The sequence below is a fragment of the Bombina bombina genome, chromosome 6, assembly GCF_027579735.1.
Source record: "Bombina bombina isolate aBomBom1 chromosome 6, aBomBom1.pri, whole genome shotgun sequence".
NCBI classification, from domain to species: Eukaryota; Metazoa; Chordata; class Amphibia; order Anura; family Bombinatoridae; genus Bombina; species Bombina bombina.
The window spans coordinates 1,096,686,367-1,096,713,573 of NC_069504.1; the positions used below are offsets into that span (position 1 = coordinate 1,096,686,367).

Below are 27,207 nucleotides of genomic sequence, written 5' to 3' on the forward strand. Positions count from 1 at the left end.
GGAGATGCCCAGCAACACCACGGGTGAAATAAAAAGATAAAAAAACTCCAGAGCTTGCGTTCTATCTTTCTCTCTCCCTTTTCTAGGATGCTCCTGTCAGACTTGTAAAAACATTGATACCTGTTGGACTTATGTCTAATTCCTTATGCTCTTCTGAAGAACTTTCAGGTCGTATTTAACAAGTTATCTTAATACTGTTTGAATTACTTGTATGTTATGGGTTTTTTTTTTAAATGTGTCCATATATGATGCCGCCTTACTTTAATAGCTGTAACTATTATACTGAGATAGTGTTCCTACATGCTCTCTGTTTGCTCTCCCCCGCATAAACCCTCAAATTATTTACCTTTATCTCAATTTTTACTGCTACAAGGTTGATGCACAAACATGCTTATATAAGGAGATAGGGGACTTAATGACACACGAAAGGTTAACTCTAGACCAATAGCATTGTATAACCCTGACAGACAGCCTGAAGAGGACTGGGCTAACAACTACCTAAATCCTCTGATACTGGGAACAGCAAAATGCGCTGAAGTTGGCTATTACCAGATGCCTAACAACACATAGTGGCTAATATATCATGATGCATCGACCTAACCATCACTTCAACAAAATGAATGTAAGAGACTTAGAACTAACTAGCTGCAGGATGGAACGGCAATGTAAATCATGTAGGGTTCTTAATACTACTGTTTAATTTTCTTGTGTTGTTATTAATATGCTCACAGACGGAACCGCCTTAGCCTGATGGAAGTAGCTATCATATTGTTGTAGCATTCCTGCATACCTTCATTTGCCCGACTACAACTACTTGAATCCCCCAATATAGGGAACAGCAAAATGAACAGGAGTTGGTTCTCATTGATTACTCACAACACATAATACCCGATAGGCTATACTGCATTAACCGCCCTACACTTTTTCTTCTCATAACCAACACACTAACAGACCGACTGTAAGGGACAATCCAGATGCTAACTAATAATGAGATAAGACGGCAACACAGTTATGTAGGATTCTTCTACAGATAACATCATTGCTCACAGCATAGGGAGAGCGCTTTAATAACCTTACCTAGAAACTAAGGGTCAGTTAGGTTTCTACAAATTCTGTTAAATGTTTATACTTCCATGCGATACACACAGGGACAACTACCCCTGAGATATTAAAGTAGTTGTTGTAGTATTTGTTAACGGTTGAGCTGTTATTGATTGTTTCTGTTGCTCTCAAATTTGTTGTACAGTTCACAATAGGCAATACTCAATAATTATTGTTCTTGTCTTACTAGGCAAGACCTTCCTCTTTTTCTCTCTTCTAACCTTTTCTGCTCTACCTCTTGCCCTTTTTTTTTTTTTTTTTCTTTTCCCTCTCTCTTCCCCCACCTCCCTCTGCACCTTCTCCACCCGACCTATAATAGGGCTCCAGGGGGATCATGGCGAATCGGAACACTAGACGTAAATTGCATCCGATAGAACTCCTAACAATTAACGCAAAAGGACTTAATAGCCCCTCCAAACGTGCTATAGTGTTAAGAGACTTATATAGAATGGGTGGGGACATAATTTTCATACAGGGAACGCATTTTGTAGTTGCACACGAACCTAAATGGTACAGCCGACAATACCCCCTGGCCTTTTTTGCATCGGCCTCTAAAAAAAAAAATGGAGTTGGGATCCTCTTCGGTGCAGGAGTACCCTTTCAACTTACAAAGAGTTACAGTGACCCTGAGGGTAGATTCTTAGTACTCACGGGCACCATACACAGCAGGCCCATAACACTGGCCAACATATATTGCCCGAACACCTCTCAGCACCTCTTTCTTCAAAAGGTCACTAGAAAAGTCCTTGAAATGCAAATGGGAATTCTGTACCTAGGAGGAGATTTTAATGCACCTCTTAGCCCCATCCTTGATACCTCCAATGGCCTCTCCAGTGCCCCGCACAAAACACTTAAGCGGATGTCCGCCTCATTGGCAGACCTGGGGATTCATGACATCTGGCGTACACACCATCCAACGGACAAAAACTTCACTTTCTACTCCCACCCACACCGTAAATACTCCAGGATAGATTATTTATTCACGGACTCCATAGGTTTAACCATCACTAAAACTAGCAAAATATCTTCTATCACATGGTCTGATCATGCCCCAGTGGGTTGTTCCATTCAATGGCCTAACACGCCAATCACTCCCTTTGTGTGGAGACTCGACGATACGCTCCTAGATGACCCTGTATTTGGCGCGGACATTAGGAAGTCCCTGATTGAATTCTTCCGCTTAAACGCAAACGAAGAAATAGATGGTCCCATTATATGGGAAGCGCATAAATGCACCATGAGAGGCCTCCTGATAGAGCGTAAAGCGAGACTTAAAAAAATGCGGAGAGAGCGATATGATAGTCTCTTGAAGCAAGTGGAAGACTTAGAACAATATCATAAACAGTCCCCACATGACGAAATGGGATTAACGCGTCTAAATGCAGTCAGAAAGGATCTTCTGCAGTTCTTACAAGAGGATTATCAAAAGCAAGCCCTTCAGCTGAGACAGCTGTACTACGAACAAGGCGATAAACCTGGGAGATTGCTCGCCAGGGCAATAGCCAGGAAAAGAGTAAAGACCTACGTCCACCACATAGTAGATGCAGATGGAAGTACCCGGGTAGATGCAGACTCTATCGCTGCAGGCTTCAGGAGATACTACGAATCTCTATACAACCTGGAAAACCTTGCGGGGGACGGGGAGGCCCTCCCCGCACACCTGCGAGAAGATGAGGGCATTCGTGACTACCTTCGGGCCACTGACCTCCCAGTGATCTCGGAGGAAGATAGGAGACACCTAGAGCTTCCAATAACAACAGAGGAGGTTCAGAAAGCTATCAAAGACCTTCCATCGGGCAAAAGCCCTGGACCCGATGGATTTGGTCTGAAATACTACAAACTCTACTCTGATATCCTTGTCCCGGAAATGACAAACATGTTTGCCTCCCTGTCGGAGTCTCCTGGGCTCCCGGGCTCAATGTTAGCAGCGTATATTGCAGTAATACCCAAGCCTGGGAAGACCCCTGATAGGCCTGAAAATTTCAGGCCTATTTCTCTCCTCAATTCTGACGTGAAAATCTTGGCGAAAGTTATGGCTACGCGTTTGAATAAACTCCTCCCTGAGCTAATCTCGGCTGATCAGGTAGGCTTTGTACCTGCCCGAGAGGCTAGGGACAATACCCTCAAACTGCAACAATTAATAACATACGCCCATATACATAACCTGCGGCTTGCCCTGGTCACAACTGACGCGGAAAAAGCGTTTGACCGGGTTAGCTGGCAGTTTATCCGACTCACGCTGGGCAGATTCGGTTTCGGACCTGGTTTTATTAATGTTGTCATGTCCCTTTACTCGACACCAAACGCGCGTGTGAGAGTGAATGGCACCCTATCGGAGACATTTTTGATCAAGAACGGGACAAGACAGGGTTGTCCCCTGTCGCCCCTCCTGTTCGTCCTCGCGATTGAGATCCTTGCAAACAAGATTAGGGCCAACTCGGCAGTAAGGGGCTTGAGTGTGGGCGCCATTGAACATAAACTCTCAATGTACGCTGACGATGTCTTGCTAACATTAGCGGATTCGGCCACATCTTTGGACGCGGCCCTAGCAGACTTTAGGGAATATGGAATTAGGTCTAACTTTCGCCTCAACCTCCTGAAGTCTGAAATCTTAAACGTCACTGAACCCCTGGACAAATTTGCTATGTCAACCGCAATCTGCCCCATAAGAGTTGCAACACACAGCATCAAATACTTAGGTGTTATTGTCACACCCAGTACCCCTGAAATCATTGACCTCAATTATAAAAAAATCTGCGACGACATCCTTAGGGACCTATCCAACTGGAAAAAAAAATCAATATCTTGGTTAGGAAGAATAGGAGTGGTCAAAATGAACGCACTACCTAGAATTCTTTATATTATGCAGACCATCCCTGCGGTCTCGGCATCCCACTATCTTCAACGCATGCAATCAGGTATTGAAAATTATATTTGGAACGGAACCAGGCCCAGGGTTCGAAAGTCCACAATATATATGCCAAAGGAGAGAGGCGGACTAGGAGTTCCGCTCTTAAGAGAGTACCAAAGAGCAATATTCCTTCAGAGGATAGTGGAGTGGTCTCGAAACTCCCACGATAAACTATGGATACAAATTGACAATGATATCTCACAGCGTGGCAACACTGGAGCCTTGGCCTGGATATCTGCTCGGAACCGCCCAGTCTCGCTCTCTTTATATCCAATGATTAACGACACCCTGAAAGTGTGGGACAGGGTCCTAGATGAGGGCACCTTTGTGTCCACTCGTATATCACCAAACACCCCTGTTCGGGATAATCCTGACTTGGGAATGGAGCTTCCAAGACGTGCTGTAGGGACAGCTTATACTCTAGCTGAAACTGCTTTTTCTAATGTCCTCTTGAATAATAAGCTCAAAACACACAAGGAGCTAGCAGAGTGGGACCAAGTGATCTTTGCGTCCTGGTACAGGATGGCACAGATCACGCATTTTTTTAACACCTGTAAAGATCGAGAAGCGCTGGCCAGACGCAGAACACCCTATGAAGCACTGTGTACTATGCAGCAGACACCGACTCACTTAATCTCTCACCTCTATCAGCTCCTGCTGAATAAGGGGGGTACCGTCCTCCCGTCATATGCTTCCTTATGGCAAGCGGAGTTGGGGGTGGTTATTTCCACTGAGGAGTGGCTGAAGATCTTTAAAAAGATCAAGAAGGCCTCTGTTTCAGCGAGAACGCTGGAGATGCTCTATAAGCTACTTAGCAGGTGGTACCTAACACCTCAACGATTGCGGAAGATTTACCCTAACAGAGACGGAAGGTGCTGGAGGGGCTGCGGAGAGGAGGGATCTCTTCTTCACATATGGTGGCACTGCCCACGAATAAGGCCATTTTGGGAGGAGGTGCTGGGAGAAATGAGCAAAATTCTCGGACTCATCATACCCCCCAAACCTACATACTTGATCTCCCACGAATTACCTAAAGTGGTGGGAGTGGATAGGCACATACTCTTCCTTATAATGTTGGGAGGCGCGAAGGGGCTCATTCCGGCACACTGGAAGTCTCCTCAAGTCCCGACTGTGCAGGAATGGAAACACAAAGTGGGAGACCTGCTCAAGCTAGAGCGATACCACTTCCTTAAAACAGGAAAGCTCGCCACCCACGAGATGATAACATTAACATGGGAGGGTAAAAAACTGTGACCGCCTTTCATACAACCCTGACGCAACATCCAGAAACAGAGAAAAGAAGGATAGGGAAAAAACCCCTATGTAATCTCCCTCCATTCACCTACCCCCTCTCCCACCCCCTTTTTTTTTTTTTTTTTCTTCTCCTCTACTCATTTCCATCTCTCTAATATGACTTTTCTCACCTACTAAGAATCCTGCTGCGACTTTCCCTTTCCTACTAAGAGTTCTGCTCTTGTTACTCTGCAGACGTCAGACCTTGGGATGTCCTCAGCCGCATGACACAAGCGCGCTGAGAACAAATTTGTTTAAACCTGTCTAAATATCTGATGTCAAATTCCTAAGTTTATGTTTTAGCTGATTACATTATTTATATAATACCATGAGCTGTTTAGCTCATCGAAACAAGCTCAATATCACGACGCTGTTCCCAAAGTTAAGAAGGCAAGAGACAAAGAGAACTTTCGGACCACTTTATTTAAAGCACTTTCTCTCTGATCATTATGTACAAAACTCTTATTGTTGCAATTGTTGAGGGAAAGTCTGTTACCTTGTATTGTATACAAGACCTCTGCTTAATGACTTACCAAACAGTGTGCATTGACTAATGTTGATTGTTTCTCTTGTCAATCTTAATAAAGCTTGTTTTAAAACTTAAAAAAAAAAAAAAAAAGAGCTGATTACTTTGGGGCAATGCCCCGCAAAAAGCCCTTTTAAGGGCTGGTAAAAGAGCTGATTACTTTGTAATTGAGAATAGGGTAGGGCATTTTTTTATTTTGGGGGGATTTTTTATTTTATTTAGGGGGCTTAGATTAGGTGTAATTAGTTTAAACTTCTTGTAATTTTTTTTATTTTTTATAATTTGTTTTTGTATTATAGAATAGTTTATTTAATTGTATTTTAGTTTAGCTAATTGTAGTTAATTTATTTAATTAATTTAATGATAATGTAGTGTTAGGTGTATTTGTAACTTAGGTTAGGATTTATTTTACAGGTAATTTTGTACTTATTTTAACTAGGTAGCTATTAAATAGTTATTAACTATTTAATAGCTATTGTACCTAGTTAAAATATATACAAAGTTGCCTGTAAAATAAATATAAATCCTAAAATAGCTACAATGTAACTATTAGTTATATTGTAGCTATATTATGGTTTATGTGATCGGTAAGTATTTAGTTTTAAATAGGAATAATTTATTTAATTATAGGAATATTATTTCGTTTAATTAAAATTATATTAAAGTTAGGGTTAGGGTTAGAGTTAGGTTTAGGGGTTAATAATTTTAGTATAGCAGCGGCAACGTTGCGGGCGGGAGATTAGGGGTTAATAATTGTAGGTAGGTGGCAGTGATGTTAGGGAGGGCAGATTAGGGGTTAATAAAATTTATTATAGTGTTTGTGAGGCGGGAGTGTGGCGGTTTAGGGGTTAATACATTTATTATAGTGGTGGCGAGGTCTGGTCGGCAGATTAGGGGTTAATAAGTGTAGGTAGGTAGCGGCAACGTTGGGGGCGGCAGATTAGGGGGTAATAAATATAATATAGGTGTCGGCGATGTTAGGGGCAGGAGATTAGGGGTTCATAGAGATAATGTAGGTTGCGGCGGTGTCCGGAGCGGCAGATTAGGGGTTAATAATATAATGCAGGTGTCAGCGATAGTGGGGGTGGCAGATTAGGGGTTAATAAGTGTAAGGTTAGGGGTGTTTAGACTCGGGGTTCATGTTAGGGTGTTAGGTGCAGATTTAGAAAGTGTTTCCCCATAGGAAACAATGGGGCTGCGCTAGGAGCTGAACGCTGCTTTTTTGCAGGTGTTAGGTTTTTTCCAGCCAGCTCAGCCCCATTGTTTCCTATAGGGATATCGTGCACGAGCACGTTTTTCCAGCTTACCGCTACCGTAGGCAACGCTGGTATTGAGAGTTGAAGGGAAGGTAAATTATGCTCAATGCTCCCTTTTCTGAGCCTAACGCAGCCACTCAGACAACTCTAAATACCAGCGTTGGCTTAAGGGTGCGCTGGAAAAAAAGCAGCGTTAGCTACGCGGGTCTTTACGGACAAAACTCTAAATCTAGGCCACTATTTGTTCCCACCCCCAAAGGAAGGTGTTTTTCCCCACTTATCAAATGTCACATTTTATAATCAGATTTAATTCTTCTATGTAACCTTTGAATATTGAATGTAAACATTAATTCTAACATTTTATTATTGAATGTAACATTTGAATATTCATGTATCTCTTGCAATGTAAGTATGGGATTCAATTTTCAAATGTAATATTTAAATGTAACATCCAATATTTAAATGTTACTATTCAATATTATGAGGCCCATTTATCAAGCTCCGTATACAGCTTGTGGGCCCGTGTTTTTGGCGAGTCTTCAGACTCGCCAGAAACAGCAGTTATGAAGCAGCGGTCTAAAGACCGCTGCTCCATAACCCTGTCCGCCTGCTCTGAGCAGGTGGACAGGAATCGCCACAATTCAACCCGATCAAGTACGTTCGGGTTGATTGACACCTCCCTGCTGGCGGCTGATTGGCCGCGAGCTCTTGTGAGCTGCTGGTGCAATGCTGAATACGGAGAGCGTATTGCTCTCTGCATTCAGCGAGGTCCTGGGGATCTGATCCGCACTTTTGGATCAGGTCCGCAAGACCTTTGATAAATAGGCCTCTATACATCTACACTCAACATTCAAATGTTAACCCTTTGTTCTATATAAACATTTGAATGGGAAGGGGAACATTTATTCTGCAGTTTGAATGTCAGAATTGCAGCATTTATCCATCCCTTCTGGTTTCTGCACAAAAGTTGCTAACATTGGTACCATGTAGAATTGATGTTGAATTATTATTATTGTACTTTATAAAGTGCCAACATATTCAGCAGCGCTGTCCATGGGTACAATTAATATGTGAAACAATGATACAATACTTGTATGAGACAAGACCATATTTGACAAACAAATTGAGGGCCCTATTCTCCTAGAAGGGTAGGAGGGTGAGAAAAAGGAGGTAAGGTCTGCAATGGGGAGATTGATGTTAAAGGGACATAAAAGGCAATTTTTTTCTACAAACCATTGCAAAGTTTACCAGCAGTAAAATAATTAAGCAAATAACTTTATTTATTAAATATTAGCCGTTTTGTTGCATTATTCATCTGAAATCTGAATTGTTTCCAATCCCACATTTAACCTACTTATGTAGTCCTATGTTGGATCTCTATCCGGATACGTATGATCGTGTGTGCGCATCTCTTGTGCATGCTCAATGTAAATTTGCAGACGTCATTGTAAACGTAACTAGTGATGTCACCGGGATTGCTTCCCTTCGCTTGCCGCATGCGCAGGCTACAGTTGGATCAGCGACACAAGCTTCATTGCCTGTCATTGCTTCAGAGCAGACAGGCTATAGAAGCAGCGGAGCATATTCTGCCAAACTTTGGTATGAATTCATGTTATTCCCCCTAGACTAATGAGCATTAAAAATGGCACAATATAAAACTTCCGTTCCAGATGCGCTGTGCCTCACATAATTTCTTTTGCGCATGCGTCTTAGGGCCGAGGAGATTGTAATGAGTAGGCCATTAATCACACTTTGCGCATGCGTATAACACAATAATCGAATGTGCATGCATTCAGGAGCGTGCAATGAAGAAAGGAATATGTAGATTAGCACACATCAACAGCTCCGTGATTGGATGCATATCAAATAAGGAGGCTTGGACAAAAAAGGGGTCTGGGCTTGCAAAAGAAAAACATTCTTAAAGGATTATAAATGTATTATTTTGGAAGCTTAATTGTTAAAATAAAGTAGGTGATTTCTATTCATGAAGTAACAAACTATAAAGGAGAAACATTGTTCTGATAACAATTACACTTCTTTTCATGGTCCTTTAATACAGAGTTATATGAGGGCGATTATTGGGTACGTGGAATCGATTTCTTACTCAGTTAGGTTGTAGGCTGAACAAAAATGTCTTTAGGGAGTATTTAAACTGAATGAAAGCATCCAATGGTCCTGTCTAGTTTGACAGTGTTCTCTCAGTGTTGAAAGGTGCCAGTCAGCCGTAGATGGGAGCAAAGTCTGAAATAGCAAGACACTTGTTATCAAACTGGTATCTAACAACAGTAACCACAACATCAACAATCAAGTGAGTCTTTATCAGGGTAACAGTGCAAGAAACTGGAAGCACAACAAGTGCTTGAAAGACAGACTGGCCAGTGACCCTCTACCATGAAACCTTATGCCAGTGTAACATGGAATTACTTTATGCAAATTATTGTTACATTTGTGATTCATGAGCTTCACTTAATTTACATATGCTAAGTAAAGTGCGTTGTATGGACTTTTTATTTCGTTCAGTATTAGTAACCCTTCCAGTCCAATTAAAAACTGTGCGCTAACTCCGTTAGAAGTAATCTTTTTGTGCACGTCAGGTAGCGCTTGTATTACAAGTTGAAAGTAAAACGTTTTTGCTTGTGCGCTAATCCGATGCGTGCAAAAAGCCAAACTTCGAATATCACAATCATATTAATCTATTCCCCCACAGAAGTCAATGGAGCGAAAAAAGTGGGAGAAAAAATAACACCCTACTCGCAAACCCAATCACATATTCTAAAGTGCACTAACCCAACATGAATATTTCACATTCCAATGTAGCAGAATATGTTCGATTCATTCATAAATACATATTTCTACATACATTTGATGGTATTTTGATACAATATACAGTAAATCTATCCCTATATATATATATATATATATATATATATAGATGATTTTATATCAGTATAGATGTATACAGATGTATATATATATATATATATATATATATATATAATATATATACAGTTGTGCTCATAAGTTTACATACCCTGGCAGAATTTATGATTTCTTGTCCATTTTTCAGAGAATATGAATGATAACACAAAAACTTTTCTTTCACTCATAGTTAGTGTATGATTTATTATCAATAAACTGTGTTTACTCTTTTTAAATCATAATGACAACAGAACCTACCCAAATGACCCTGATCAAATGTTTACATACCCTGGTGGTTTTGGCTTGATAACATGCACACAAATTGACACAAAGGGGTTTGAATGGCTATTAAAGGTAACCATCCTCACCTGTGATCTGTTTGCTTTTAATTAGTGTGTGTGTATAAAAGGTCAATGAGTTTCTGGACTCCTGACAGACCCCTGCATCTTTTATCCAATGCTGCACTGACGTTTCTGGATTCTGAGTCATGGGGAAAGCAAAAGAATTGTCAAAGGATCTGCGGGAAAAGGTAGTTGAGCTGTATAAAACAGGAAAGGGATATAAAAAGATATCCAAGGAATTGAGAATGCAAATCAGCAGTGTTCAAACTCTAATCAAGAAGTGAAAAATAAGGGGTTTTGTTGAAATCAAACTATGGTCATGTAGACCAACTAAAATTTCAGCCACAGGTGAAATACAGGACTCTCTGAAAACATGTGGTGTGGCTGTTTCAAGATGCGCAATAAGGAGGCACTTCAAGAAAGATGGGCTGCATGGTCGATACTCCAGAAGAAAGCCATTACTACGCAAATGCCACAAAGTATCCTGCGTACAATATGTCAAACAGCACAGAGACAAGCCTCAAACCTTCTGGCACAAAGTCATTTGGAGTGATGAGACCAAAATTGAGCTTTTTGGCCACAACCATAAATGCTACATTTTGAGAAGAGTCAATAAGGCCTATGATGAAAGGTACACCATTCCTACCGTGAAACAGAGGTGGATCGCTGATGTTTTGGGGATGTGTGAGCTACAAAGGCACAGGAAATTTGGTCAAAATTGATGGCAAGATGAATGCAGTATCTTATCAAAAAATACTGGAGGATAATTTGCATTCATCAGCCCAGAAGCTGCGCATGGGACGTACTTGGACATTCCAACATGACAATTATCCTAAACACAAGGCCAAGTTGACCTGTCATTGGTGACATAGCTTACTGACCTAGCTGTTATTAAAATCCCTTCCCCCAGATACACATTTCTCTCTGAACTAAGGACACTCCCAATAGCCTTTGAGTGGCATTTGATAAACCACTCCCTATTAAATTGGGGTATAAAAACTGGAACACTCTCTATCTCTTTCTCTTCTTATCTTATGCATGCTGAAATGTGGCTGATTTTGGACACACTGGAGAATGTGGCTAAGTATATATCTATGATTATTTTAGCAGTGTTGGACAAACTGGGGTTATTGTAGTAAAGTTGCCCTGTATTAATTATTTGGACTGTTTTGTTGTAAAATAGATGTGTATATATACCTGTAAATATTTATCTTATTATTAACATATATTGATTCCAAATAAACTGTTTGGAAACAATGGAGACCCTCACATAGAGTTTATTTCACAACTTACCTGTATTGGTTTAGTGGTTTTACCATAGAGATTTAGTACTAAATTAGAATTATATTTAGTATAAAGTAAAGATATTTTAATTAAATAATAACCACATTTTGGTGGCCATGAAGTTGTAGATAAATCCATATGCCAATTGATTTTGCAGGAATTAAAAAAATATGTTGATTTAATCTTAGAATATTGCAGGATATATATATATATATATATATATATATATTAAACGTTTACTGAAGAAAATGCATGGTTTGGAAAACCTGTATTTCAGGTGGAATTGTCTGTATTCATTTGCATTTGCATAGAGTTACTTGGGGGGAGGGCCTCAGTCAAAGAAAATTTCTCATTTTAGAGCAAATAATACAATTGTGTGTTACTCCAAAATGTTTTAATGTAACTGCAGTAAAAGGTAGATTTGGTGTTTTAAAGCAAAGTTTTTGTATTTAGTGCTGTATTTAGAGACATGATATTTACTTGTTGTCTTGGTCCCATCTAAATGTTTGTTTGTTTTTTACAAACAAAAGCTTTACAGTACTTTGTTTTCTTACAAAGAGGATGGTTGTTTGCTGAGTGGACCAGCATTTCATAGCTGCCATAGTAAGGTTAAAGTGATTGACTTCTGCTCCTTTATACATGGAATATAATGTCCATTTTATAAAGATTGTAATTTTCTTTCTTTTTTTTTTTTATTTCTGTTTTTACAAAGGATTCATTTCTGTGAATGTGTTACACCTAGAACTGTAGTTTTCCCTATACATATGTTAATGTAAATTCCTTCCTGTTGGGGGAAGGTGCAGGTGGTAGATGGCAAGGTATATTGTGAGTGTGTGACACACTACTTGGATTTAAAAGCACAAACATTTTTCAATTTGGTCTATATTTTAGGACTACAAATATTTATTTGTTTGTTTTTAAATGCTTGATTTCTGCTCCTTATATACAAAGTTATCTCCTTTACAGAAAGTCTAAGGCCTAGATTTGGAGTTCGGCGGTAGCCGTCAAAACCAGCGTTAGAGGCTCCTAACGCTGGTTTTGGGCGCCCGCTGGTATTTGGAGTCAGTGATTAAAGGGTCTAACGCTCACTTTTCAGCCGCGACTTTTCCATACCGCAGATCCCCCTACGCCATTTGCGTAGCCTATCTTTTCAATGGGATCTTTCTAACGCTGGTATTTAGAGTCGTTTCTGCAGTGAGCGTTAGAGCTCTAACGACAAAACTCCAGCCGCCTGAAAATAGCAGGAGTTAAGAGCTTTCTGGCTAACGCCGGTTTATAAAGCTCTTAACTACTGTACCCTAAAGTACACTAACACCCATAAACTACCTATGTACCCCTAAACCGAGCTCCCCCCACACCGCCGCCACTCGATTAAAATTTTTAACCCCTAATCTGCCGACCGCCACCTACGTTATATTTATGTACCCCTAATCTGCTGCCCCTAACCCCGCCGACCCCTGTATTATATTTATTAACCCCTAACCTGCCCCCCACAATGTCGCCGCCAGCTACTTACAATAATTAACCCCTAATCTTCCGACCGCAAATCGCCGCCACCTACGTTATCCCTATGTACCCCTAATCTGCTGCCCCTAACATCGCCGACCCCTATATTATATTTATTAACCCCTAATCTGCCCCCCTCAACGTCGCCGACACCTGCCTACACTTATTAACCCCTAATCTGCCGAGCGGACCTGAGCGCTACTATAATAAATGTATTAACCCCTAATCCGCCTCACTAACCCTATCATAAATAGTATTAACCCCTAATCTGCCCTCCCTAACATCGCCGACACCTACCTTCAATTATTAACCCCTAATCTGCCGACCGGAGCTCACCGCTATTCTAATAAATGTATTAACCCCTAAAGCTAAGTCTAACTCTAACACTAACACCCCCCTAAGTTAAATATAATTTAAATCTAACTAAATAAATTAACTCTTATTAAATAAATTATTCCTATTTAAAGCTAAATACTTACCTGTAAAATAAACCCTAATATAGCTACAATATATATTATAATTATATTATAGCTATTTTAGGATTAATATTTATTTTACAGGCAACTTTGTAATTATTTTAACCAGGTACAATAGCTATTAAATAGTTAAGAACTATTTAATAGTTACCTAGTTAAAATAATAACAAATTTACCTGTAAAATAAATCCTAACCTAAGATATAATTAAACCTAACACTACCCTATCAATAAAATAATTAAATAAACTACCTACAATTACCTACAATTAACCTAACACTACACTATCAATAAATTAATTAAACACAATTCCTACAAATAAATACAATTAAATAAACTAGCTAAAGTACAAAAAATAAAAAAGAACTAAGTTACAGAAAAAAAAAAATATTTACAAACATAAGAAAAATATTACAACAATTTTAAACTAATTACACCTACTCTAAGCCCCCTAATAAAATAACAAAGCCCCCCAAAATAAAAAATTCCCTACCCTATTCTAAATTAAAAAAGTTACAAGCTCTTTTACCTTACCAGCCCTGAACAGGGCCCTTTGCGGGGCATGCCCCAAGAATTTCAGCTCTTTTGCCTGTAAAAAAAAACATACAATACCCCCCCCCAACATTACAACCCACCACCCACATACCCCTAATCTAACCCAAACCCCCCTTAAATAAACCTAACACTAATCCCCTGAAGATCTTCCTACCTTGTCTTCACCATCCAGGTATCACCGATCCGTCCTGGCTCCAAGATCTTCATCCAACCCAAGCGGGGGTTGGCGATCCATAATCCGGTGCTCCAAAGTCTTCCTCCTATCCGGCAAGAAGAGGACATCCGGACCGGCAAACATCTTCTCCAAGCGGCATCTTCGATCTTCTTCCATCCGGTGCGGAGCGGGTCCATCTTGAAGCAGGCGACGCGGATCCATCCTCTTCTTCCGATGTCTCCCGACTAATGACGGTTCCTTTAAGGGACGTCATCCAAGATGGCGTCCCTCGAATTCCGATTGGCTGATAGGATTCTATCAGCCAATCGGAATTAAGGTAGGAATTTTCTGATTGGCTGATGGAATCAGCCAATCAGAATCAAGTTCAATCCGATTGGCTGATCCAATCAGCCAATCAGATTGAGCTCGCATTCTATTGGCTGATCGGAACAGCCAATAGAATGCGAGCTCAATCTGATTGGCTGATTGGATCAGCCAATCAGATTGAACTTGATTCTGATTGGCTGATTCCATCAGCCAATCAGAAAATTCCTACCTTAATTCCGATTGGCTGATAGAATCCTATCAGCCAATCGGAATTCGAGGGACGCCATCTTGGATTGAGCTCGCATTCTATTGGCTGATCGGAACAGCCAATAGAATGCGAGCTCAATCTGATTGGCTGATTGGATCAGCCAATCAGATTGAACTTGATTCTGATTGGCTGATTCCATCAGCCAATCAGAAAATTCCTACCTTAATTCCGATTGGCTGATAGAATCCTATCAGCCAATCGGAATTCGAGGGACGCCATCTTGGATGACGTCCCTTAAAGGAACCGTCATTAGTCGGGAGACATCGGAAGAAGAGGATGGATCCGCGTCGCCTGCTTCAAGATGGACCCGCTCCGCACCGGATGGAAGAAGATCGAAGATGCCGCTTGGAGAAGATGTTTGCCGGTCCGGATGTCCTCTTCTTGCCGGATAGGAGGAAGACTTTGGAGCACCGGATTATGGATCGCCAACCCCCGCTTGGGTTGGATGAAGATCTTGGAGCCAGGACGGATCGGTGATACCTGGATGGTGAAGACAAGGTAGGAAGATCTTCAGGGGATTAGTGTTAGGTTTATTTAAGGGGGGTTTGGGTTAGATTAGGGGTATGTGGGTGGTGGGTTGTAATGTTGGGGGGGGGTATTGTATGTTTTTTTTTACAGGCAAAAGAGCTGAAATTCTTGGGGCATGCCCCGCAAAGGGCAATGTTCAGGGCTGGTAAGGTAAAAGAGCTTGTAACTTTTTTAATTTAGAATAGGGTAGGGAATTTTTTATTTTGGGGGGCTTTGTTATTTTATTAGGGGGCTTAGAGTAGGTGTAATTAGTTTAAAATTGTTGTAATATTTTTCTTATGTTTGTAAATATTTTTTTTTTTCTGTAACTTAGTTCTTTTTTATTTTTTGTACTTTAGCTAGTTTATTTAATTGTATTTATTTGTAGGAATTGTGTTTAATTATTTTATTGATAGGGTAGTGTTAGGTTTAATTATAACTTAGGTTAGGATTTATTTTACAGGTAAATTTGTTATTATTTTAACTAGGTAACTATTAAATAGTTCTTAACTATTTAATAGCTATTGTACCTGGTTAAAATAATTACAAAGTTGCCTGTAAAATAAATATTAATCCTAAAATAGCTATAATATAATTATAATTTATATTGTAGCTATATTAGGATTTATTTTACAGGTAAGTATTTAGCTTTAAATAGGAATAAGTTATTTAATAAGAGTTAATTTATTTCGTTAGATAAAAATTATATTTAACTTAGGGGGGTGTTAGTGTTAGGGTTAGACTTAGCTTTAGGGGTTAATACATTTATTAGAATAGCGGTGAGCTCCGGTCGGCAGATTTGGGGTTAATAATTGAAGGTAGGTGTCGGCGATGTTAGGGAGGGCAGATTAGGGGTTAATACTATTTATGATAGGGTTAGTGAGGCGGATTAGGGGTTAATAACTTTATTATAGTAGCGCTCAGGTCCGCTCGGCAGATTAGGGGTTAATAAGTGTAGGTAGGTGTCGGCGACGTTGTGGGGGGCAGATTAGGGGTTAATAAATATAATATAGGGGTCGGCGATGTTAGGGCAGCAGATTAGGGGTACATAGGGATAACGTAGGTGGCGGCGTTTTACGGAGCGGCAGATTAGGGGTTAAAAGTGTAATGCAGGGGTCAGCGATAGCGGGGGCGGCAGATTAGGGGTTAATAAGTGTAAGGGTAGGGGTGTTTAGACTCGGGGTACATGTTAGGGTGTTAGGTGCAGACGTAGGAAGTGTTTCCCCATAGGAAACAATGGGGCTGCGTTAGGAGCTGAACGCTGCTTTTTTGCAGGTGTTAGGTTTTTTTTCAGCTCAAACAGTCCCATTGTTTCCTATGGGAGAATCGTGCACGAGCACGTTTTTGAGGCCGGCCGCGTCCGTAAGCAACTCTGGTATCGAGAGTTGCATTTGCGGTAAAAATGCTCTACGCTCCTTTTTTGGAGCCTAACGCAGCATTTGTTTTAACTCTCGATACCAGAGTTAAATTTATGGTGCGGCCAGAAAAAAGCCCGCGGAGCGTTAACAGCCCTTTTACCGCCGAACTCCAAATCTAGGCCCAAGTTGCTTAACTTCTGTTTAGTCTGGTGTTTCATTGCCCTATAGATATGATAATTCCTTGCATTTGGGGCAGGTCAAATAGTCTGGCAAACTATGCTGTGAGAGACACACTATTCTAAGTCTGTTCCCCAGATTTAAAATGAAGAATATTGAGCAGTGGTTAGGAAAACTAAATTTAACTATATTACCGCCTCTGCTGGAATGCTGACCTCTTATAAACAGATCTCATAACTACCTCTTCTAGGTGGCTTAACTGCTATGTCCTTTGTTGTGTAAAATTAGCATCTCAATGGTATCTTATACATCCTGTGTTAACATTTAAAATGTAGCAGAATATGTTCTATTCATTCATAAATACATATTTCTACATATATTGATGGTATTTTGATACAATATACAGCATATCTATCCCTATATATATATATAGATGATTTTATATCAGTGTAGATATATACAGATGTGTGTGTATATATATATATATACAGTTGTGCTCATAAGTTTACATACCCTGGCAGAATTTATGATTTCTTGTCCATTTTTCAGAGAATATGAATGATAACACAAAAACTTTTCTTTCACTCATGGTTAGTGTATGACTAAAGCCATTTATTATCAATCAACTGTGTTTACTCTTTTTAAATCATAATGACAACAGAAACTACCAAATGACCCTGATCAAATGTTTACATACCCTGGTGGTTTTGGCCTGATAACATGCACACAAATTGACACAAAGGGGTTTGAATGGCTATTAAAGGTAACCATCCTCACCTGTGATCTGTTTGCTTGTAATTAGTGTGTGTGTATAAAAGGTCAATGAGTTTCTGGACTCCTGACAGACCCCTGCATCTTTCATCCAATGCTGCACTGACGTTTCTGGATTCTGAGTCATGGGGAAAGCAAAAGAATTGTCAAAGGATCTGCGGGAAAAGGTAGTTGAACTGTATAAAACAGGAAAGGGATATAAAAAAATATCAAAGGAATTGAGAATGCAAATCAGCAGTGTTCAAACTCTAATCAAGAAGTGAAAAATAAGGGGTTTTGTTGAAATCAAACCATGGTCAGGTAGACCAACTAAAATTTCAGCCACAACTGCCAGGAAAAATTTTCAGGATGCAAAGAAAAACCCACAAATAACTTCAGGTGAAATACAGGACTCTCTGAAAACATGTTGTGTGGCTGCTTCAAGATGCACAATAAGGAGGCTCTTGAAGAAAGATGGGCTGCATGGTCGATACTCCAGAAGAAAGCCCTTACTACGCAAATGCCACAAAGTATCCTCCGTACAATATACCAAACAGCACAGAGACAAGCCTCAAACCTTCTGGCACAAAGTCATTTGGAGTGATGAGACCAAAATTGAGCTTTTTGGCCACAACCATAAACGCTACATTTTGAGAGGAGTCAACAAGGCCTATGATGAAAGGTACACCATTCCTACTGTGAAACAGAGGTGGATCGCTGATGTTTTGGGGATGTGTGAGCGACAAAGGCACAGGAAATTTGGTCAAAATTGATGGCAAGATGAATGCAGTATCTTATCAAAAAATACTGGAGGAAAATTTGCATTCATCAGCCCAGAAGCTGCGCATGGGACGTACTTGGACATTCCAACATGACAATTATCCTAAACACAAGGCCAAGTCGACTTGTCATTGGCTATGTAGTGACATAGCTTACTGACCTAGCTGTTATTAAAATCCCTTCCCCCAGATACACATTTCTCTCTGAACTAAGGACACTCCCAATAGCCTTTGAGTGGCATTTGATAAACCACTCCCTATTGAATTGGGGTATAAAAACTGGAACACTCTCTATCTCTTTCTCTTCTTATCTTATGCATGCTGAAATGTGGCTGATTTTGGACACACTGGAGAATGTGGTTAAGTATATTTCTATGATTATTTTAGCAGTGTTGGACAAACTGGGGTTATTGTAGTAAAGTTGCCCTGTATTAAATATTTGGACTGTTTTGTTGTAAAATAGATGTGTATATATACCTGTAAATATTTATCTTATTATTAACATATATTGATTCCAAATAAACTGTTTGGAAACAATGGAGACCCTCACATAGAGTTTATTTCATAACTTACCTGTATTGGTTTAGTGGTTTTACCATAGAGATTTAGTACTAAATTAGAATTATATTTAGTATAAAGTTAAGATAATTTAATTAATTAATAACCACATTTTGGTGGCCATGAAGTTGTAGATAAATCCATATGCCAATTGATTTTGCAGGAATTAAAAAAATATGTTGATTTAATTTTAGAATATTGCAGGATATATATATATATATATATATATATATATATATATATATATATATATATATATATATTAAACGTTTACTGAAGAAAATGCATGGTTTGGAAAACCTGTATTTCAGGTGGAATCGTCTGTATTCATTTGCATTTGCATAGAGTTACTTGGGGGGAGGGCCTCAGTGAAAGAAAATTTCTCATTTTAGAGCAAATAATACAATTGTGTGTTACTCCAAAATGTTTTAATGTAACTGCAATAAAAGGTAGATTTGGTGTTTTAAAGCAAAGTTTTTGTATTTAGTGCTGTATTTAGAGACATGATATTTACTTGTTGTCTTGGTCCCATCTAAATGTTTGTTTGTTTTTTACAAACAAAACCTTTACAGTACTTTGTTTTCTTACAAAGAAGATGGTTGTTTGCTGAGTGGACCAGCCTTTCATAGCTGCCATAGTAAGGTTAAAGTGATTGACTTCTACTCCTTTATACATGGAATATAATGTCCATTTTATAAAGATTGTAATTTTCTTGCACTTTTTTTTTATTTATTTATTTTTTACAAAGGATTCATTTCTGTGAATGTGTTACACCTAGAACTGTAGTTTTCCCTATACATATGTTAATGTAAATTCCTTCCTGTTGGGGGAAGGTGCAGGAGGTAGATGGCAAGGTATATTGTGAGTGTGTGACACACTACTTGGATTTAAAAGCACAAACATTTTTCAATTTGGTCTATATTTTAGGACTACAAATATTTTTTGTTTGTTTTTAAATGCTTGATTTCTGCTCCTTATATACAAAGTTATCTCCTTTACAGAAAGTCTAAGTTGCTTAACTTCTGTTTAGTCTGGTGTTTCATTGCCCTATAGATATGATAATTCCTTGCATTTGGGGCAGGTCAAATAGTCTGGCAAACTATGCTGTGAGAGACACACTATTCTAAGTCTGTTCCCCAGATTTAAAATAAAGAATATTGAGCAGTGGTTAGGAAAACTAAATTTAACTATATTACCGCCTCTGCTGGAATGCTGACCTCTTATAAACAGATCTAATAACTACCTCTTCTAGGTGGCTTAACTGCTATGTCCTTTGTTGTGTAAAATTAGCATCTCAATGGTATCTTATACATCCTGTGTTAATTTTAAAAAAACAAAACTACTATGCTGTGAGAGGCACACTATTCAGAGTCTGTTCTAGTATATATATATATATATATATATATATATATATATATATATATAGGAAACAAGGAAACTCCTCGGCATACCAGGAATGCGAAAAGTAAAAGCAATTCTTTATTAGGTTATAATGATAAAACCATAATCCATATACAGCAACTTGATAAAATCAAGGTATTAGAACAGGAAAACAGGGGGAACATCACCCTCCTGTGACATCATACGCATTTCATGCCTCTAGGGCACTTGTTCACTGATATATATTTTATATATATATATATATTTCACTGATATATATATATATTTTTTTTTATTATTTTAGTTCTAACGGCTATCTGTTAAAAATGTCTGGAAAAAACTATATTTCACAGGAAATCTGTGATTATTTTAACAATTACATTCATAAATACAATGGTCCATTCCTCATCCCAGAAGCTAAGAACCAAAAATGCGAAAGTGTTTTAGAGATTCTAACACAGGTAGTATCTATTAAAAAGATTAATAATAATAAAATTAAATGTATGATAGCGCAGGCAGTGATTTCAACAATAAGGGGACTAACAAACATTATTGGAGACCTGACAGAGCAAAATAAAGACCTTAAATTAAAGTTAGATAACACACAGACTGACAGAGATTGTATTAAGCGTTCTGTTTTAACTAACACCATACAGATCAGTAAATTACAACGCCAATTAAAATTAACAGAACATAGCAGAAACGAATACTCAAATAAAATTACTGAGTTACAAATGAAAATAAAACAATAATTAGTGATATTTCTGGGAACAATGCAGATAGTGATCACTTACTGCCACAAAGGAAAGAGCCAATACATGTAATACAACAAGATAAAATGCAAGTGGGCCCCACTAAAAACTCAAGTTCTGTTCCAATTGCCCCTGTCATAATATCTGAGAATTTTTTTTATTTTATTTTTTTAAAATAATATTTATTGAGGTAGTAAGGCATACATAAACAAATTCTTGGAACGCATCATGGCAACACGCCTATTTGACATACATCAGTGGTTATGCATCGAATATAACAGGCATGTCTTCTAGACTGCAAGCCGTATTAGATCTAAAACCCTAAGGTAATATACCTAGCCATGAATAATACCTCTTTTTTACATATGTACATTTTCAAACGGACATTTAGCATATAAAATAGCATACAGCAATCATCATTGGGCCTAGTTTCGGTAGGGATTCCTTACTTTATGCAGGCCTGTACTTGTCCATATTATATACAACACAACAGATAGCTAAGTAAAATGGCACATGAAAAATATTCAAATGTGTATCTGGTTAGATAACACCTGGAATGCGTTTTCTCCTCGAACTAAAACTGGCCCGAGGGATTATATAGCATATGCATAACAATGATCTCCAGGTGAATGAACAGTATTACTAGTTGTTGAAAAAGGTTATTGGCCCCGAGGCGACAGGGTATAGGGAGAGGAGAGAAAAAAAAAACCTAGGGGGTGGGGGGTGGGGACGGGCAGGGGGGGTTTCGTGAGAGGGCAGAGGACGGGTCATAATCAGACTATCAGTACTTTCTTGTAGTTTGTCCTTATATCCCTCTTATGTAATCTTTTTCTCCCAAGTTTCCCAGGGTACCCAGACCTGCCCATGTAAGCCTAGTTTACCCATGCATCGCAAAGAGAACTCTTCCATTGAGCGGATATATTCAATGATATCTTTGATCATAGTAAATGTAACCTGTGGAGTTCCCAACCAACATCTTGCTATTGCTAGTTTCGTGGCCAGGAGTATCACAATACATAAAAAGTTCTCTGGTTGAGTCAATTTCCCCAGTCCTAAATGAAAAAGGGCAGTGTCTGGTGTTAGCCTATGGAGTAGACCTAATTGGTCGAGTATTGTCGCCACCTGATCCCACACCCCCTTCACTTTATTACAGCTCCACCAAATATGGAGGTGAGATCCCTTCTGGCCACACCCCCTCCAGCACCTATCTGATGTATGTGAAAACATTTTATGCAATTGCTCAGGGACTCTATGCCAGCGCAGCACTAATTTTATAAATAACTCGTATAATGTAACACAATGTATTGCTGCTCTTGTATAGTGTAAGGCTTTTTGCCAATCCAGTTCTGTGTGCGACCGCCCCATTGCTCTTTCCCACTCCAGAACACGGAACGTCTTCACAAATTTATCAGAGCCCAGTAGAAGCTGATAATGAATAGTCATGGCTTTTCGGAGTGGTCTACCTACAAGCCATCGTCTCTCCCAGTAAGTCATTTCTCTAGGTTTAGTTTTTGGAAATTTCCAGGCTATCATCATGGAAATAAATCTATAATACTCAAAATGGTATCTCTTAGGAATATCTACATTTGATAGATCTGGAGCTTGCATAACTAGGCCGCGTGGCGAGTAGAGGTCTCGGGAATGCTTTATACCCCATGCAGCCCACATCAGTGGATGTGATTCTAGGAGGCAGAGCAACAGCACTCTAACTGAATGCGCGGGCGAAGGGTGTGGCACAACCTGAGTCAAATTACGAAAGACCCTCCAGGCTCTAATGCAGGCCCGGATAATAGGATTATCTACTCCTGTGAGTACATCCGAATGTTGGGGAACCCAGGTAAGATCCTCGAGGAGCAGTCCCGAAGGAAGCACAGCCTGTTCCAATTGTCCCCATCTAGTATCATCCGGCGGTTTCCCCCATGCTGTCACATGGGAGAGCATAGCCGCTTTGTAATATTTACGAATATTAGGAGCTGCGAGACCTCCATTTAAGATAGGCTTTTGTAGTTGCTGCATCGCAATCCTCGGGGGCTTACCCTGCCAGATAAATCTGCTTACTATTGATTGAAAGCGATTCAGAATATAATGTGGCATTCTTAGAGGGATACACCTAAAAAGGTATGTGGCCTTAGGTAATAGTGTCATTTTGACCGACTGGATTCTCCCAATCCATGAAATTTCGTATTTAGCCCACTTTGCAGTGAGGTTTTCAAACTCTCGGAGTAGCGGGTCATAATTGGTATGTATTACCAATTTCGGGTCGGGTGAGAGAATAACCCCCACGTGCTTTATCTGGCTTGTCATATCTGAGAATTTTAACACAGGTTTTTCAAATCAGACTAGGCCAACGACTGTAGCAGATAAAGACATTTTTTAGAAATGGTGGGGCACAATCCCCACAAACAGCTTTAATAACTTTTCACATTGGTTTCACAAGGGATCTGAAAAAGCCATAAAAGTAGGTATGAGTATGCAGGAATGGACAGAATTGCTTCAAGATGCCATGGGCCCCTATGCCAACAGGTTATTAGGATTCACCTCAAGCATATCTGTTCAGGCTAGAAGAATAGTTAAAACCTTTTTCAATTTTACTAGTCTAGAAAAAGAGATTAGTGAAATTACCATGAGACCTCTAGATGGGCCATTTGAAGTAGCAAAAAGAGTTTTATTCTGGTGTGTGCTGCACCAGCCACAGACCCAAATGTTCTGGGGGTCACCAGCTCACATACAGAGGGTACTTGAAGCTCTCCCCAGAAAATGTCAGGAGTTTGTAAAGCTGTATGATCCAAACTCCACAAACTTAGATATGGTGCTCACTAGAGCTGAAAAGTAGTGGAATTATCACCCATATACCATTAAGGCAATTTCTGCAGTGAAGCAGTCACTGGAGAACAATCTGAATATTCACAGGCAGGAATCAGAGAGGGGTAACAGGAGACATATTTGGGGATATTAGAATAGTAGAGCATCATACACAGGAAACTGGAGAGACAGGAATTTAAATGGCGACATTAACAGGAGGAGGAGAAAAAAAATGTAAAAATTGGAGGCTGAGGCCAAATGAGATAAGCAATAAGGCCAACTTAAGTTATTGGGAACTCAAACAAAAAAACAGGAGAATGAGAGATGAAATTGGGTTTCTAAAGAAACAGCTGACAGAGTTGGAGGGTTTAAATTAATCATTCATTTTTGTTTATAAGCATATTTGTTTGCAGTACATTTGTATCGTGTAATGTGTACTTTAGTTTTAAGTTCAATTAATAATTTTAAGTGTTTTTTCATTAAGTTTAGAATGCATAGTTAATTGATGCATTTTCTTTCTAAAAAAAACAAAAACAAATAACAGATACCTCCATTGTGATTAGTTTTGGGAGGCTGCATACAATACAATTTCTATGTAAACTGTCTGAAGTCTTATCTTGCAGGATGAAAACCAATGAAGATAGAAGGTTTCTCACCTTTCCTTCCAGTTTTTCCCCAATAACACATACTATAGATTGTTGTTTGTCAGGTGTCATCAGGACTGATCTAACCAAGAAGCTATGATAGTGGCGTTGGACAAATTAAATAAGTATAAAATGTATCACAATGGATATGTAAAATTGGGCATTAGGCCAAAATAATATATATCATAAAGGGGTAAATAATAATATAGGACAAACAACATAAGTTTAAGTAACGGGGCGAGTGGGATGATGCAATGATAGAGGCACATCCCAACTTGAAGTTAATAACTGTGAATGTGTTTTCTATTGCAGATGGAGTGTTGTAGTGTGAAGTAAATATATGCCTGGTTTTAATCTTTTTTTATTCCTTTGAGGATCTTGGAAAAAAACAAAGTGGTTCAAAGAGAGACGATTGGTAAAGCACGAGCAAGGACCAGATGCCAAAAGATGACAACAAAGAACTTCAGTGAACCATTATAACGTTTGTTTTACAGGCACAATTCAAACGTTATTAATAAAGATTTTACTACACGCATACCCATCTAGTGTACCCACACTCACGCACTCATACATGAACTTTTAATTTTTCCCAATTTTAAGACCATTGTATAAATGTTGCTAATGGGGTTTAGCATAGGATTTTGTGTTTCTATGTATAATGTTAAATTAATTTTTTAATGAATTGTATAAAGTTAGACTAGGAATTGACAGTCCTTGGAATGTACAGAAGAGCTCATATCGCAGAGGGAATGAAATTCCTAAGGGATGGTGGGAGAATTTTCCCTCTAAGGTTTTTGCTCCCACTGTGTTCTTCTGTACTAGTGGGTATTTCTAGAAAACGGGGCAACATAGGAGAAGAAAAAGTGAGGGAATGTGGTAACATAGCTTACTGACCTAGCTGTTATTAAAATCCCTTCCCCAGATACACATTTCTCTCTGAACTAAGGACACTCCCAATAGCCTTTGAGTGGCATTTGATAAACCACTCCCTATTGAATTGGGGTATAAAAACTGGACCACTCTCTATATCTTTCTCTTCTTATCTTGTGCATGCTGAAAAGATGGCTGATTTTGGACACACTGGAGAATGTGGCTAAGTATATTTCTATGATTATTTTAGCAGTGTTGGACAAACTGGGGTTATTGTAGTAAAGTTGCCCTGTATTAAATATTTGGACTGTTTTGTTGTAAAATAGATGTGTATATATACCTGTAAATATTTCTCTTATTATTAACATATATTGATTCCAAATAAACTGTTTGGAAACAATGGCGACCCTCTCATAGAGTTTATTTCACAAATTACCTGTATTGGTTTAGTGGTTTTACCATAGAGATTTAGTACTAAATTAGAATTATATTTAGTACAATGCAGTGGAGGCTCCTCCAGTTGTGCATATTCGCACGTGAACCCCCCAGGGGGCAAGGAGGAAAAAAAAATTGAGCCAAAAAAAAAAAAATCAGCAAAAAAAAAATTGTTTGATTTTTTTGTTTATTTTTTTTTTTTTATTAGTGTGTGTGTGTTATTATATTGTTTATTATATATATACATGATGTAGGCTCTGTTTTTTCTTGTCTGTCTCTGTCTGTAGCCACTAGGACCATAACAGTAATATACCACACACCATTTACCATTATAGACTGTAAGTCAAGATAGATATCATTGAATGAATCAGGAGGGAGCTAGGACCCAGGCGGAAGCTGACGTCACCAGCGTAGACCAGACCGCATCAGTCACTAGCGTCTCCTCCTCGGGCTGCTCTTGTCTCACTGCGCGAGTGCGCGCACGCCACTGTGCACACACCAGAGTACCAGACACTGATCGCACGTGCGATCAAGCAAAACCCTATGCTGCACAGTGATCTCTATGCATCACTGTGCAGGCGTTGCTCCTCCCAGCCCGGCACTGGTAATAGAGCCCTATTCGCACAGGCTGAAGTGTGCGAGCTGACTTCAGCCTGTGCTCTGGCTCCTCCCACAGTCTGCCTGTCATGGGTGAGTCTCACCTCTGATACGATACTAGCGTCACGGTCAACAACTAGTAGTATCAACAGCAGCACAGTAGTTAACTGCTTTTTTTGTGAAAAAAAACTTTGTTCTTTTTTTGCAAAACTTCTAATTGCAATCTGCTAATTAATCTGCTAAAATACTTAAATTAAATGTATTAATGTTTAATGGTAAGCAACCGTGACAGCCATCAACGGTCAACAACTAGTAGTATCAACAGCAGCACAGCAGTTAACTGCTTTCTGTATTTGTAAAAAAAAAAAAAAAGTTTTTGCAAAACTTCTAATTGCAATCTGCTGACAAAAATATTATTTTATTATTCCCAAATGACTCCACTAAACTTACTGACTAAAGCCAATTGTTTTAAGAGAGAACTCCCACTCTACCTAACTAGTACTAAATGTTAAGTTAAAACACAAAATGAACTTTTTTTTCTCACACACACTGGTGTCTGTCTCACTGACTCACTCTAGTCTCTACTAGTACTAACTGTAATCTCAACTCTGTTCTGTAAGTTTAATTAAGTTAACTAACTACAGTTAGTTTAAAAGTTTAAACTAAACTAATAAGCTCAGCA

General features: G+C 39.1%; 1 long non-coding RNA gene across 1 annotated transcript in view; it reads left to right on the forward strand.

Annotated features, from left to right (window-relative positions):
• LOC128664226 (uncharacterized) overlaps positions 1–25,893 on the forward strand; it is a 203,423-nt gene extending 177,530 nt beyond the window's left edge. Inside the window, exon 7 of the long non-coding RNA XR_008402938.1 lies at positions 24,998–25,893. This is a non-coding gene — a long non-coding RNA (uncharacterized LOC128664226). The remainder of the gene's footprint in view (positions 1–24,997) is intronic.
• Positions 25,894–27,207: the final 1,314 nt, after the last annotated feature.